The following is a 17,585-nucleotide window of genomic DNA, read 5'->3' on the forward strand; positions in this document are numbered from 1 at the left end:
CCGACTCGACGGCATATAACAACAACAACAACATTATTAAATGCTGGTTTATATTTAAAGAAAGTTTATTATATGGAAGACAATGTACTAAGAGTTTCATATGTATTACCCTATAATCTGTCCAACAATTTAGTAACTATATTATCTCTCACTTGATGTTGTAGGTCCCGTCAAGTCAGCTCTGACTCATAGTGACACTATGTACAACAGAAAGTGACACTGTCTGGCCCTGTACCATCCTCACAATCCTTGCTATGCTTGACCCCACCATAGCACCATCTCGTTGAGGATCTTCCCCTTCTTCACTGACCCTCTATTTTATCAAGCGTGATATCCTTCTCCAGGGAATGGTCCCTTCTGACAACATGACCAAGGTAAGTGAGATGAAGTCTGGCCATTCTCCCTTCTAAGGAGCATACCGGCTGCCCTTCTTCCAGGACAAATTTGTTTGTTCTTCTGGCAATCCACGGTATTTTCAGTATTCTTCGCCAACACCACAATTCAAAGTCATCAATTCTCCTTCGGTCTTCTTTACCCATTGTCCAGCTTTCACATGCATATGAGACAATTGAAAAATACTATGACTTGGGTTAGGTGCACCCTAGACTTCGAAGTGGCATCTCTTCTTCTTAACACTTCACAGAGGTTTTTTACAAAAGATTTGCCCAGTGCAATACGTCTTCTGATTTCTGCACTACTGCTTCCATGGGTGTTGATTGCAGAACAAGTAATATGAAATCCCTGACAACTTCAGTCTTTTCTCCATTTATCATGATGCTGCTTAGTCATCCAGTTGTGAGGATTTTCATTTTCTTTATGTTGATGTGCAATCCATAGTGAAGGCTGTAGTCTTTGATCTACATCACTCAGTGCTTCAAGTCATCTTTACTTTCAGCAAGTTAGGTAGTGTCATCTGCATATTGCAGGTTGTTAATGTCTTCCTCCAATCCTGATGCTGTGTTCTTCTTCATATAGTCCAGTTTCTCAGATTATTTGTTCAGCATGCAGATTGAATAAGAATGGTGAAAGCATACAACCCTAACATACATCCTACTGGATTTTAAACCATGCAGTGTCCCCTTATTTTGTTCAAATGGCAGTCTCTTCATCTCATGTATAGGTTTCTCATGAGCACAATTAGGAGTTCCAGAATGCCTATTCTTCACAATGTTATCCATAACTTCTTATGATACACACAGTAAAAGGCCTTTGCATACTCAATAAAATTCTGGTAAACATCTTTCTGATTTTTTTTGTTTTCAGCCAAGATCAATCTGACATCAGCAATGATATCCTACTTTCCATATCTTCTTCTAAATCTAACTTGAATTTCTGGAAGTTCCCTGTCGATATACTGCTGCAACCATTTTTGAATTATCTTCAGCAAAATTTTACTTGTGTATGATATATCAATGATGTTTTCGATAATTTCCACATTCTGTTGTTGGCCATATAGCTGTCTTCTAAATTTCTTGGCATAAACAAGTTAGTGTCTCCAATGTTTCACTCTTTTGAATGAGATCTTGAAACATCTCAGTGGGTATTTCTTCAATTCCTTGGGCCTTGTTTTTTGCCAATACCTTCAGTGCAGCTTGGACTTTTACCTTCAATATCATTGGTTCTTGATCATATGCTACCTCCTGAAACAGATGAACAGTGAATCTGTGTATTCCTTCCATCTTCTTTTGATGCTTCCTGCATCATTCAACATTTTTCCCATAGAATCCTTCAATATTGCAACTCAATATTGAAAAAAAGAAAAATTATTTTCTTCAGTTCTTTTAGCTTGTGAAATGCTGAGTATATTCTTCCCTTTTGGTTTTCTAATTCCAGATCTTTGTACATTTCATTTTAATACTACTTTATTTGTCTTCTTGAGCTGCCCTTTGAAATTTTCTCTTCTGCTCTTTTATTTCATCATTTCTTCCATTCACTTTAGGTGCTCTCTGTTAAACAGCAAGTTTCAGAGTCTCTTCTGATATCCACTTTTGTCTTTTCTTCTTTCCCTTTCTTTTAAATGACCTCTTGCTTTCTTCATGTATGATGTTCTTAATGTCATCCCACAACTCATCTGGTCTTCATTCAATGGTGTTGAATGTGTCAAATCTATTCTTCAGATGATCTCTACATTCAGGTGAGATATAATCAAGGTCATATATTGGTTCTCATGAGCTTGTTTTAATTTCTTCAGGTTCAACTCAAATTTGCAGATGAGCAGTCAATGGTCTGTTCCACGGTCAGCTCTTGGCCTTGTTTTCATTGAAGATACTGAGCTTCCCCATTGCCTCTTTCCACAGATGTATGTAGTTGATCTGAATTCTGTGTATTCCACCGGGTGAGTTCTATGTGTTTAGCTGCTGTTTATATTATTGAAAAAGGGTATTTGCAAGGAATAAGTCATTGATCTTGCAAAATTCTATCACGTGATGTCTAACATCATGTCTATCACCAAGGCCATATTTTCCAACTATTAATGCTTCTTCATTTCCCACTTTCACTTTCCAATCACCAGTAATAATCAGTATGTTTTTGTGGCATGTTTGGTCAATTTCAGACTGCAGAAGTTGGTAAAAATCAATGTCTTCACCTTTGCCTTTAGTAGTTGGTGAGTAAATGTAATAATAGTAACATTAACTGGTCTTCCTTGTAAGCCTATGGATATTATCTTACCAGTGACAACATTGTACTTCAGGACAGATCTTGCAACATACTATATGATTGCCTGTTTCTCAAAGGCCAATACCAGTCCATTTCAGCTCACTAATGCCTATGATATCAATCTTTATGTGTTGCACTCCATTTTTGATAATTTCCAATTTTCTAACATTCATACTTTCCATATTACATGTTCTGATTATTAATGGATGTTTGTGGATGTTACTTTCTATTTGAGTCAGGTCCTATGAGCAAATGAAGGTCCCAAATGCTTTACTTCATCTACATCATTAAGATCAATTCTACACTGAAGAGGCAGCTCTTTCCCAGTATTATTTTGAGTGCCATCCAACCTGAGGGGCTTATCTTCCAGCACCATATCAGACAATGTTTCCAGGCTATTCATAAAGTGTTCCAATAATATATCAGACAATATTTCACTGCACTTCATAAGACTTTCACTGGCCAATTTTTCTTCAGAAGTGGACGGTCCTGTCCTTTTCTCATGTCTGTGTTAGTCTGGGAGCTCTGCTGAAACCTGTCCACCAGGGGTAACCCTAGTGGTATTTGCAATACTGGTAGCACAGCCTCCAGCCTCACAGCAACATGCAAGCCACCACAGTATGACAAAATGACAGATGAGTGGTGGATCTCCCACTTAGGAAGGTTAATTTTCTAAGGTCAGACAAATAGGCAGTGCTGGAGCTGAGATCAGCACATTTCTTTGTCCTTGTTTGCCCCAATATACTCATCTGAAAAATTGGAATTATATATAAAAAGATTGTTATAGATTAACAGAGTTAATGTAGATAAAATGAGTGGCATGTTACTAGGAAATAAAGATTATTCCAAATATTACTATCACAACAGATAAACATTTTCATTGATATTGGATGAAACCACTGAAAAACCAATTGGAATCCAAATATTATGCTTATAAAACCAAAAAACAAACTCATTGCCATCCAGTCAATTCTGACTCATAGTGATCCCCATTGGGCTTCCACAGCTGTGAATCTTTATGGAAACAGACTGCCTCATCTTTCTTCCATGGAGCAGCTGGTGGGTTTGAACGACTAACCTTTTGATTAGAGCCAAATGCCTTAATTACTACACAACCAGAGCTCCTTATTACACTTACAAATACCCTATAATCGTAATTTGTGTAAACAAAGAGAAGGGAGAATCTTTTCTTATACATGGAAACGAAATATATTAGTCACAGGTTTAGTAATGTACTACTCTGGTAGCATAGTGGCTAAGACACTTGCCTGCTAACCAGACTGCTGGCGGTTCAAACCCACCAGCCACTCCTCGGAAGGAAGGTTGGGCAATTCTACTTCTGTAGTGATACTGCCTCGGAAACCCAAGGAGGGGTCGCTATGAGTCAGGTTTGACTCGACGGCACATAACAACAACAACAACAAGAAATAAACAATGGCATTCTAAAGAGGTTAATAGCAGGGGCTCGACTGCAAGGATTGAATCCTCACTTTTCCACTTTGAGTTGGGTGACCTTAGATAGAGTGTTTGACTCAGGGCTTCCAATCAGTTCATTCCAGTACAAACCCCTACTGAGAATTTGCATTTCCACTCCATGCATACTAAATCAGAATCTACATTTTAACAAGATCCCAAGGTGATTCTTACAGATTCCCCAGGTGATTCTCATTATACAAGTACTGGTTTCACCTCTTATTCCTCTGTGTCCCTATCTATAGAATGATAATAACAATATAACCTCTCTCAAGGGGGTTGTGCAGATTATGTGGTATAAATACCAATAAAACACTTAGAATCTGAAACATAACAAGCACTCAACATATCAGTTAGCTAAAGCTAAACATATACCTCCTGTAGCTTACTCATTTCTACCCGCCTAGAATTGAAATAAAAGACAGTCAGTAGGATCTGCTTCAGTAAGAGTTGATTCCAATATACTGGAAACTCTCTTACTCCTCTTAGATGTCAGAGCAAAATGTCCTGCTTTGTCAAAATGATCATCATAGATTATGGTTTAGGAGACTACGTAAACCTACAAAGATACTAATATTGTATAGCATGCAATAAAATGTCTTCAAGTAGGAATAAAAATGGGTGTTATGAATAGGTGGATCTAACTTCTTGCCACAATAATAAGGTAAATAAGGAAGCAACATATCCTACATTATTAGACCAAAAAAGGCTTACGTACTCTTTTTGCTACACTACGTGCGATAGTTTAAAAAATAAGATTGGAATGAAAAGTCCTTCATCTTCCTCTGCTCATGATTCATACAGGCAGAATCATATAGAATCTGAAGTGACATCTAGTTCTCTGGTCCATTTCCTTGCCTTGGAGTAGATAAATATCCATAAAACATGAGGTAGATAATTTTCTATTTTTTTTCACAATGTTATCTATAAATATACCTTTTTTCTTCACTAGATCATAACTTGCTTGTTGATATATTTTTCTTCACTCTACAGAGAAATGTTAAAGAATCTTCCACATAATAAGCAATTAATAAATGTTAACTGAATTGAATTCATTTATTCATGTTATAAGTTTACCAACCATTTACTTTATGAAAATTTTCCCCAGAAGAAGGACAGCCAGAATGCTCCTTGGAGCAAGAATGGCCAGACTTTGCCTCTCTTATTTTGGTCATGTTGTCAGAAGGGACTATTCATTCCTTGTAAAAGGATATCATGTTTGGTAAAGTGGAGGGTCAGTGAAAAAGGTAAAGGCCCTCAACAAGATGGATTGACACAGTGGCTGCACTGATGGACTCAGGTATAGCAAAGATTATGAGGCTGGTACAGGACCAGGTAGTATTTTGTTTTGTTGTACATAGGATTGCTATGAGTCAGAGCCAACTAGATAGCACCTAAGAACAATGCATGAAAAGCAACACATGAGGCACTATACCAGAAATAACAATTGTAAAAACTCACAATATCATTGTCTTTTTGTCTTTATATTCAATAAAAATAAAAAATCCCCTCTTTAATTTAAGCCAATGTCCACTTCTTGTAAACTCAATGTACAAAACACAATTTCTCTTTCTTAAATAAAAAAATTGTCTAATATATTTCAAAACAATGTTCAAGCCCTATGAAGCAAGCATAACACTGATACCAAAACCAGGTAAAGTCACCACTAAAAAGGAAAACTACAAACCAATATCCCTCATGGATATAGATACAAAAGTCTTCAACAAGATCCTAACCAACTGAATCCAACAACATATCAAAATAATAATAATAATTTTATATTTATATCTATCTATCTATCTGTCTAGTGTTGGTGAACCATCGTTGCATACCTGGTATCAATCCCACTTGGTTATCTAGATAGATAGATCATAACCAAATGGGATTCATATCAGGTATGCAACGATGGTTCAACACTAGAAAAATAATCAATGTAATCCATCATATAAATGAAAAAAAAGAAACATGGTTACATTTATTGATTCAGAAAAGGCATTTGATAAAATCCAACATCCATTCCTGTTCAAAGCTCTCAATAAAATAGGAATAGAAGGGAAATCCTCGACATAATAAAGGGCATATACACAAAACCAACAGCCAACATCATTGTCACTGGAGAAAGGCTCAAAGCATTCTCCTTGCAAATGAAAACCAGGCAAGGTATGCCCTCTATCACCACTTATATTTGACATTTTATTTGAAGTCATAGCTAGGGCAATGAGGCAAGAAAGAAAATAAAAGGCATCCAAATTGGCAGAGAAGAAGTAAAGCTATCTTTATTTGCAGATGACATGGTCCTATTCATGGGAGCTCTGATGGCATAGTGCCTAAGGCATTTGACTGCTAACCAGAAGGCTGGCAGTTCAAACCCATCCAGCCATTCCTCAGAGGGAAGGTTGGGCAGTCTATTTCCATAGTGATATCACCTTGGAAAGCCAAGGAGAGGTCACTATGAGTCAGATCTGACTCGATGGCAGTGAGTTTGATTTTTTGGTATTCCAAATGCTAAGAGTGGTTACAGTGGTATCAGAGAGCAATGGGCTTATGGAATACAAAATTATATTTGTATAATATATTTTTTGTATAAATTTGTATAATATATTTGTATAATTATATTTGTATAATACAGAGTTGGATGCCTAGACTTGGCCGACTTAAAGAGGAACAACCTTTCACAGGGTGTGGCTAAGCCAGGCTTGTTTCTAAAACATTGCTCCATATATTTCACTCAGATTCCAAAACCTGGAATATATGGAACCTAACCATCAAGAGATGATGAAAGTTGTACGAGTCATTACTGCCCAGATTGTTTCTGTCCTATAACCCACCAGCCACTAATCAGATGGAAGTTTGGACAATCTACTTTCGCAGTGATACCTCCTCAGAAACCTAAGGAGGGGTTGCTATGAGTTGGATCCCACTTGACAGTAGTGAGTTTGGCTTGGTTTTATACATAGAAAACTCAAGAAACTGAGCAAAAAAATTATTGGAACTAATAAAAGTTTCAGCAAAGTGGCAGGATACAAAGTCAACGTACAAAAATCAGTCGGATTCCTCTACATCAGCAAAGACACCTCTGAAAAGGAAATAAGGAAAACAATATCATTTATAATAGATATCAAAAAGATAAAATACTTAGGAATAACTTCTACAGGAACACAAAAGACCCATACAAAGAAAACTACAAAACACTACTCCAAGAAACTACAAGAGATCTACATAAATAGAAGAGCATGCCATGTTCATAGATAGGAAGACTAAATACTATGTAAATGAAAATACTGCCCAAAGAAATCTACACATTTGGGGTAGTCAGATTTGTAAGTCAGTGTGGCTGGGCTTGGTTGAGTGGCTGGGGAGCTGGTGGTAGTTATTCCCCATAATGAGACTGGCAATCAACTTCATGATAGGATCAACCACAAGCAGCTGAGTAGCTGCTTTAGGAATGTGGTCTGCTTCACGTATATAAGAAGCAGCATTGGGGATAGTCTCGAGCTTATGGCACGCTTCAACCCTGCATGTAGCTGTGTCATTGGTGAGCAGCCTGCCATGATCTGCCAACCTTGGGACTTACAATAGACCTGAATTAATGGCCTGTCATGTGGTTTGGTAACATAGGGACTGTGCCATTTTATTTGTTGACCTTGGGCTTGTTATCCTCAGCAGCCAGTAGCTGCCTGAGTGAAGAGATGCTTATAGCTTCAGTGGGATGGGAGCAAGAGGCAGAGCTGAAGCTCAAGGTCCAAAGGCTTTCACCCAGCCCCTAGAGCCTGGCCCTTTGAACTTGGACTTAAAGCCTCCAAACTCTAAGAGAATAAACTTCTATTTGTTAATGCCATTCCATTTGTTGTATATTTCCTGTCAGAGCGGTACTAGGTAACCAGAACAACATTCAAAGCAATCCCGATGCAGATTTCATCAACATTCTTTAAGGACATGGAAAAACCAATCGTTAACTTCATATGGAATGAAAAGAGACCTCAGATAAGCAAAGTACTGCTGAAGAGGAAGAATGAAGTAGGAGGTCTCACACTCTCAGATCTCAAAATCTACTATACAACCACAATAGTCAAAATAGTGTGATATTGGTACAATGATAGACAAATAGACCAACGGAACAGAATTGAAAACCCAAAAATAGACCCATCCATCTATAGGAAGCTGGTGTTTTACAAAGGTCCAAAACTTATTAAATGGGGAAGAGATAGCCTCTTTAGCATATGGTGCTGGCAAATTGGATATACACTTGAATTAAAATGAAACAAGACTCATACCTCATTCCATACATAAAAACAAACTCAAGTTGGATCAAAGACTTAAATGTCAAATCCCAAACCATAAAGTTCATCAAAGACAAAATAGGGGCAAATCTAGGAACCCTAATTGATTGCATCAATAGACTATCAATCATAATCTAAAATGCACAAACAGTGGAAGAGAAACTAGATGACTAGGACCTTTTAAAAATTAAATTCTTACGTGTATCAAAATAATTCTCCAAAAGAATAAAAAGAGAACCTACAGATTGGGAAAAAAAATATTTGGCAGTGACATATCTGACAAGAGAGTTACATCTTAAATTTATAGAAAACTTTAACACTTCAACACCAAAAACACAAACAATCCAATTCAAAAATGGGCAAAGGTCATGAACAGACACTTTACTAAAGAAGATACACAGATAGCCAACAAACACATTAAGAAAAAACTCACGATCATTAGGTATTACAGAGATATAAACCAAAGCAACAATGAGATATCATCTCACACCAGCAATAAAGTAAAGTTCAACAAGGCAAAAAATAACAAATGCCAGTAAGGGTGTGGAGAGAACTCTCATTCCAGTGTATGGAACTCTCATACACTGCTGGTGGGACTAAAATGGTACAACAACTGTGGAAAATAGTGTAGCATTTCCTTAAAAAATTGAAAATAGAAATACCATGTATCCAGCAATTCCATTTGTGTATCCTAAAGATATATCCTAAAGAGGTAAGCCAAGACATGAACAGACACATGCAAGCCCATGTTCACTGAAGTACAATTCACTATAGCAAAGAGATGGAAACAACCTAAATGCCCATCAACAGATGAATGGATAACCAAACTTTGGTACATTCATACAGTAGAATACTATGCAACATTAAAGAATAATGAAAAATCCATGAATCACATAACAAGATGGGTGAATTTGGAGGACACTATGTGAGTGAAGGAGCTCTGGTAGCATAGTGCCTAAGGCACTTGACTGCTAACCAGAAGGCTGGCAGTTCAAACCCACCAGCCACTCTTTGGAAGGAAGGTTGGACAATCTACCTCCATAGTGACACTCAGAAACCCAAGGAGAAGTCGCTATGAGTCGGGTCCGACTCGACAGCACACAACAACAACAACAACATGTGAGTGAAATAAGTCAATCACAGAGGACAAATATTGTATGAGCCCACTGTTGTAAAATGTCAAGGAAACATTTACACAGGGAAGGAAATTCACTTTATTGGTTACTAGGGATGGGAGGGAAGGGGAGAGAAAATGTTGGACTACTTGGGGGACACATGTTGATTTGGGTGAAAGGAGGCACTGTTTGGAAAGCTCCCAGTGACAATGGGGAAAGGAAGAGCACAGAAACATGCACAAAAGATATAGACAACAGAGACAAATACTATTTCATGCACCATACTGCCTTACAAGTGGCACCAAATGCTAGGCTATGGGTTAATGCATAGACAGGTGAAAAGATCAGGTGGGGGTAGGTGAACAGGAATATCCCCATGACTAAGGATAGATCTGGTTGGAGATTGTCTTACATATGTACTTGTGCCACAAAATTATCCACATACATTACAGAAGTAATAGAGGGCAAGGTTGGAGTGGCTTCTCAGAGACAACCAAACACCTTGAGAGAGAATCACCAGGTCTCTGGGCTCAGGACCATTGTCTCCAAGGGCATTATGCTCAATAGGCACAACATAGTATATAAAAATCTTGTTCTACATCCTACTCTGGTGAGTAGTGATTGGGGTCTTAAAAAGTTTTGAGCTACCATCTAAGATGCAACTATTAGTCTTCTCCTGTCTGGAGCAAAGAAGCGTGAAGAAAATCAAAGTCATTTGGAAACAATTAGTCTGAAGATATGAGGGACCATGAGGACCTCAGACTTCATTCACAACCCTGACCTAGAAGAACTAGATGGTGCCTGGCTACCAATGCCAGCCACTCAGAAAGGGATCAGAATTGGAGATCTTGGATAGAGTGAGGGGAAAAATGTGGAACAAAATTCAAAAACACAAAAATGACCAGAATTACTGGTCAGATGAAGACTGGTGGAACCCCCAAGACTATGGCCCCATGTTCCTTCGGGCCTGAAAATGGACTAATTTCCATGGATTGGCTCTCAGCCCAATGGTAGAACGACTTACAAACAGAACACTTACCTCAAGGAGATACACCCACCCTTTAGATCAATCAGCCATGAGATACCAGAGAGGCAGCATTCACATAGAGGGAATCTGGACAGACAGGAATGCATAGATAGGAATGGCACAGGGAGAAGATAGTCACAGGGAGGGGAGGAGAGGAGAGCTCCTTATGGTTGGGGATTGCAATTAGGGCCATGAAATCAAATGTGCATGAACTGTAGAGAATAAAACGAATCTGCTTTATAAATTTGCATCCAAATCACAATTTAGAAATTAAAAAAATAAATTATTAGAGCATACACACATACACACAAAGATAATACTCAAGCTATGACTTAAATGTATCTAAGATATTAAGCCCCAAAATACACCCATGAAGAAACACAAGGCAAATGCAGAATTTTCTTTAAAAGCCAATGAAAAGCATGGTGGTAACAACAATCAAAAGAATAACACACTAACATACCATAAGGCTGTTTCATCCTTTACAAGTGCTTCATAGTTCCCCAAACTCCTTTATTTTTCTAAAAGCTAGGAAATTGTGTTTTGACTAAGGCAACATATTTGGGTCTGTTTCATAATTCTGCACACATGAATTCTAAGCAGCTTAAAACTGGCAGAATACATCCTTCTGAGTCTGATGCACTGTGCCTGTTCAGTGTGTGAAGATCCAGATTATTAGTGAAGGGACTTTTACTTTGTGTAAAAGCAGCAAGGGGAAAGAACAAACCAAGATTTTGAGCTAGGAAGTTCCTTTTTCTTTAGTTTTCTTCCAACCTATCACCATATAATGAACAGTTTTTACATAACTATTGCATGATTCAAATGTTCAACAAGCATTTATTGAGCACCTACTCTGTTCAAGGCACTAAGCCAGGTAAGCACCATGAGGAATACAAAGTGCATGCAGCCAAACAACTCACATTCCAATAAAGTAGGCATGTAAGTAGCTCCAATGCAAAGGATATAAAAAAGAGAATCACAGATAAGACTCTGTAACAAATCAGAGACACCACCTTTCACTGATGGGACCAGGAAAGATTATTTGGAGGAGAAAACATTCAACCTGGGCCAAGAAATATCATCCCAATATGAAAATGTTTTTTATATACATCCCACACTCTTCTCCTAGAAATATTGATTGCTCTAATCTCTCCTGTCCAAGTCAATCAATCAAGATTTTGCTTTTCTAGTCATGATCATAAGTAATGCCATTATCTGTGTGGGATTTAGATTTGACCCTGGTGCTCACTTTTCAAGGAAAAGGGTATGTCACTTAATAGCCAGGCTTGTATTTGGTGACTCTGGTCATGAACAGTAAATGCACAAATGAGTATACAGAATAAGACCATACTTCTGGAAAAATTACTTACTTAGCAATTAATGAGCCTATTTTCATTGATGCCTGAGGCACATGAAAAAATGATGTGAATAAATTAAGGCAATTTATTTGGAAAATGCAAAATTATTCACATGGAGAGGATTTGTTACACAATGCAATTCACAATGCAACACTTAACAACATGCTTCAGAATATAGTGTAATAGACAACATTTTCAGAATGAAAACCTCAGAAAAACTCCAGAAGAATTATGACAAAAAATTTTACTTAAAACCTCTAAGCTCAAATATGATATGTATGAAAATGAAGAATCTTGCATTGTGATGTGATAAAGAAGGAACTGGAAAGAAAAAGGAGAATTTGTAAGTAGAGGTTTTCTCTACACAAATTAACATGTGTAATAATATACAGTGAAGAAGAACGAATGACATATAACAATAAGGTGACTAGTCAGAGCTTAGAAATATTTGTGAATATTGACAGGATGGGGAAAAAAAGTTTAACATAATGAGGCTGAACCCATTACTTGGCAAATTCCATAATAAATTTTTGTATATATTTCAAAAATACAAATAGGTTTAAGTAAATCTTTCCTCATATCTAATCTAAAATATAAGACATATTTTCTTTTCTCTTACAATACATTCTCCACAGAAGTTGTCATGAGATAGTTGAATTATACAATGCAGTCCTGGTCAAGAACAACTAGGAAAAGATGTTGTCAAATGTTTCTCAAGAATGAGCCTTGGCTTTTTGTGTTTCTGTTTTTGCTGTGATGTGTTTGCTAAATAGGGGGGAATTGACATATTACTCAACCTACAGGTTGATTTCTCCTCACTAAACTCAATGTACTGGTAAGATCATACTGACTTGACTACAACGGCTTATCCCCAATAGGAAGAAAATGTTTTGCAGAGTACACATCAAAAATGTATTTACCTCTACGGAATGTTAGCTACTTAATTTCTACATGAATCTGGGTTCTAAAGTATTTGAATAGAAATAGCTAAAGCATTAAAGTTAAAAAAAATCTCTGAAATTGGAAATAATACACACAAAGTGCCTTAGAATTTTTCTGGCCCTGATTCAAGAAAATGATTGTTCCAACACAGATTCCAAAAAAACATAGATAAGTTTGAAACACAAAAGAGAGCAATAAACACACAAAACAGGAATGCTAAAAGCAGAGAACTGAGATAAACATACTGAACTCATACCAGATAGAAACATTTCTGTTTATTACTTCTAAAAAAAAAAAAAAATTCACTACCATCTAGTTGATTCCAACTCATAATGACCTCCTTTGGGTTTCTGAGGTGGTAAATCATTACTGAAATAGATTGCCCTGTCTTCCTTCCATGGAGTGGCTGGTGGGTCTGAACCACCAACTTTCTGGTTAGCAGTCACATGCCTTAGGCACTTTGCCATCAGAGATAAACAGACTGGTGAAATAATATCATTAGCATACTGTCCATGTATTTATATATGAATTTTAGAGTATTTGCTATGCATGCATGGAAATACAAAGATATATCAAAAGACAGTTGGTTTAGAAAAGTAATATCATAGGTCCATTAACAAGACTCTCAAACACTAAGTCACTGTAAGTTTATTAAGATGGAAAAACGATTCATAGAACTTTGATTTTTTGTAAGAAAATTGAGACAAAGAATAAAATCACCTCCCCATATAGGCAAATATCATTGCAACTTTTGTCACATTTGCTTAATGTTAAAATATTTAAACTGAATTTTTTTCTGTCACTAAGTTACATATTGGGAGCTCTGGTAGCATAGTGCCTAAGGCACTTGACTGCTAACCAGAAGGCTGGCAGTTCAAACCCACCAACCACTCCTCGGAAGGAAGATGGGGCTACTTCTGTACTGACACTGCCTCAGAAACCCAAGGAGGGGTCGCTATGAGTCGGATCCGACTCAACGGCACATAACAACAACAGCAAGTTACATATTACTGAGTGTGAACAGGTGGTCTTTAAGGTCTGAGATTGCTAGAAATATGTTCTTTTCTCTAGGCACAATTATAAATTTCATAGACTGCTCTCATCTATGCAAGAGTAAGTTAATTAGCTAATGAGAAAGCCCAGCCAAGTACTGTATTCACTATCTAAATCTCAGTATTACTCTGCTGCTCTTGATTTTTCATTAAAGGATATAGTAGCAGTCATAAAGACAACCTCAATTTTTTTTTTTTTTAGTTATATTTTACTGTAATGTTTTAGGAGGATTTATATTCCACTGTGCTATTTACAGATTTTTGCATTTACAAATGTTTAAAGACATACTATTCCAAATGGCATAGTATGTAAGACACTTGACTGTTAACCAGAAGGCTGGCGGTTCAAACCCACCAAGCCACTCCTCAGAGGGAAGGTTGGGCAGTCTATTTCCATAGTGATATCGCCTCGGAAACCCAAGGAGAGGTCGCTATGAGTCAGATCTGACTCTATGGCAGTGATTTTGGTTTTTTGGTATTCCAAATGCTAAGAGTGGTTACAGTGGTATCAGAGAGCAATGGGCTTATGCGATACAAAATTATATTTGTAATCAGAGTTGGACACCTAGACTTGGCTGACTTAAAGAGGAGCAACCTTTCCCAGGGTGTGGCTAAGCCAGGTTTGTTTCTAAAACATTGCTCCATATATTTCACTCAGATTCCAAAACAGCCTGGAATATATGGAACCCAACCATCAAGAGATGATGAAAGTTGTATATGTCATTACTGCCCAGATTGTTTCTGTCCTATAATTCTGGCACAGATCATTTATCCTGTGATGTGTACCCAAAACTATCTGCAGGAATAACCTATTTCTGGAAAACAGTCAGATACTATAATGATACAACAGCTGAAATGCTTCTTGTCAATTTAATATCAGAGATTTGAAACTTTAGATCCAGAAATAAATGCTATAATAGAAGCATCAGGGAGAGAAATGTTGACTCTCCAACAGCTGGAGAATTTGATGGTCCATTTGAGTTTTCCCCATAAGGTCATCATCCAAGCTTTTCACTGTTGATGAGGCTGAGTGAAAGCTGCATCCTGACTTTTTCACAATTATGCCAAAAAGGCAAAACCATTTAGCTAAATTCTATTTCATTTAGAAGGAACAGTTCTAAAACGTCGGTGATATTTACTGTGAGTGCTGGCAGGTACTCCTCAGTTTCCATTCTAGAACTCTTCTTTTTCCTCTAAAACCATAAGGAAAAAGAGGATGTTCAGAGTGTGTGTTCCCCTGCACAAAAAGCTGCTACTAGTATACTATCCAATGGTCATAGAAGTGGGTCCTGCCAAGGCCACTCAAAGACAGAGTTTATTTGGATTCATTTCCCTCTACTAATGGTGATGGGACCCATGGTTGGCAAACAAAAGGTTTTCATTTGACTCTGACAACCTGGCTGGTGTAGAAATTGTTTATAACACTCAATGTGTTCCAATTTGGTAACATATCTACTGAAGCTCTGTACTTATATTCTCTGTTAACCAATATTTAGTGTCATGCAACACAGGTCTCTGGAAGGTGAAAGACTCATTTCTAATTCCAACAACTACGTACTGACTCTTAGTTACAAATGCAGACTCAGACACAGCTCGAAAAGTTTCCCTTATTTTTCCCTCCCACTCTAGCTAGAACATCTGTTTTCTAAAGCATTCTTTTCTCTTCACTAGAATTCAGTCCTGAAGGTATTACCAAGGAATTCCCTCCAAAATTTCATCCTACCTGTCAGCATCACTCAGGACTACTTGATATCAAGGTACACCTCAAGAGCTAAAATACAAAGCATCTGGTTTATTTCTCACATTCTTTCTCATAAAACCTAAACAAAACAGAACTCCAAGAGATAGTTCAGCAGGAAGTGTTGCCAGAGACAATTTTAACTAGAGTTAATTCCATATATTTGTAGTAAAACTGAAGACATTATTATATATTCCAAAATTTAAAAAAAAATTAAAATCATAACTATACTTCTTTGGCAAGGTCCAGAAATTGAACATTTGCTCACATATATCTTTGAATAACTGAAGTCTACTGCTCATGAGTACTGTAATTTCCATTCACAATAGGGAGATTTCCAGCCTTACACAAAGTTGATATATGGTGAAAATGATTCTTCATACTAAGCATAGAATTTCACCAAGTTTAATACAAAGAAAATTATTGACATATTTAAGATAGGTGTCAACTAAATCAATGTGACATAATAATTACATGTTTTTTTTTATTATTATTTTTTAATTGTGATTTAGGTGAAAATTTACAGAGCAAATTCACTTTCCATACAGCAGTTCACATACACTTTGTCTCATGATATTGACCACATTTAACCACAATGCAGCAGCTCCCCTCCCACTTCCTCCCGACAGTTACCTCTTCCTTGTGTCCACCCTCCATGCACTCCTGCCCCCTGAGCTGTCTCCCTGTGCATAAGCAGCCCTTCTTTCTCCCATGATTGTTCTCTCCAAGGAGTGTATCTACCTCAGGTAAATGTCCGACTCATATGCCTGTCTTTTGTTTGGCGGGAAGCCACAAGTGTGGGTTCAATTCCAGACCTGAAGGGCAGCTAGGGGCCATAGTCTCAGTGGTTCCACCAGGCTCTGCTGGACCAGCAAATCTGGTCCCCCACCCTTTTTTTTTTCTCCAAATGATTTTGAGTTTTGTTCCACATTGTTCTCCCTCTCTATCAAGGATCTCCTACATAGATCCCCTTCCAAGTGGATGACAGTGGTAGCTGGGCACCATCTAGTTCTTCTGGTCTCATAGTGGTATAGGCTACAGATCGGATGGTGTACCAGTCACTAGGACTAATTGTTTCCATGAATTTTTGGTTTTCTTCATTCATCTTTGCTCTGGACCAGGAGAGATCCATTGTTGCATCTAGATGGCAGCTTGCTAGCTTTCAAGATCCCAATTTTGTATAGTATGTTATACCAATTGAGTTTCATGTCCCCTGTGATTATGGTCCCAAGCCCACAGGTTCCACTACTCAGTCCCTCTGGGTAGCTGGCTATGACAAAGCAGTGACTACAACCTTACCCCTTGTCAGCTCCACTATACACCTGGGAATTCTGATCATTCACATAAACTTATAAGACCATTCTCTGTCAACCCTATACATGTTCTTGGATACACTCCCCACTTCATAGACATACCTAATAGTTCAGCCAGCCCACCCATCTATCCACCCATATACCCATGTTTGCCTTCACTGACAACGCAGTACTGTATGAGCAAAAGGGTTCATCTTTGTTATCTGTACCTCCCATGTACCTCTCCATGTCTTTCTCTTCCTCTGTGCCACCATATTGATCACTCACATTTGGCACATTGCTCTTCTATTCACCCAAATCAATACTTGTATCTATCTATCTAACAGTGTTCCCTCCCTGTTATGCAGTGTTATGCAGATTCTACATTATTGTTTAGTGTTGCATAGTATTCCATTGTGTGTATGTTCCATAGTTTGGTTATCCATTCCTCAGTTTATGGACACCTAGGTTGTTTCCATCTTTTGGCTAGTATAAATAGTGCTCCAATGAACATGGGTGTGCATATATCTGTTCTTGTCATGGCTCTCACTTCTTTAGGATATATACCTAGTAATGGAATGGCTGGATCAAATTGTATTTCTATTTCCAACTTTTTAAGGAATTGCCATACTGCTTTCCACAATGGTTGT

The 17,585-nt window shown here is 37.6% G+C and overlaps 1 pseudogene; it reads right to left on the reverse strand.

Moving 5' to 3' along the window:
• Positions 1–14,987: 14,987 nt before the first annotated feature.
• LOC103203413 overlaps positions 14,988–17,585 on the reverse strand; it is a 110,138-nt pseudogene continuing 107,540 nt past the window's right edge.

This window comes from Orycteropus afer, unplaced genomic scaffold (assembly GCF_000298275.1).
Source record: "Orycteropus afer afer isolate SDZICR_OR568_19922 unplaced genomic scaffold, OryAfe1.0 scaffold00216, whole genome shotgun sequence".
NCBI lineage: Eukaryota > Metazoa > Chordata > Mammalia > Tubulidentata > Orycteropodidae > Orycteropus > Orycteropus afer.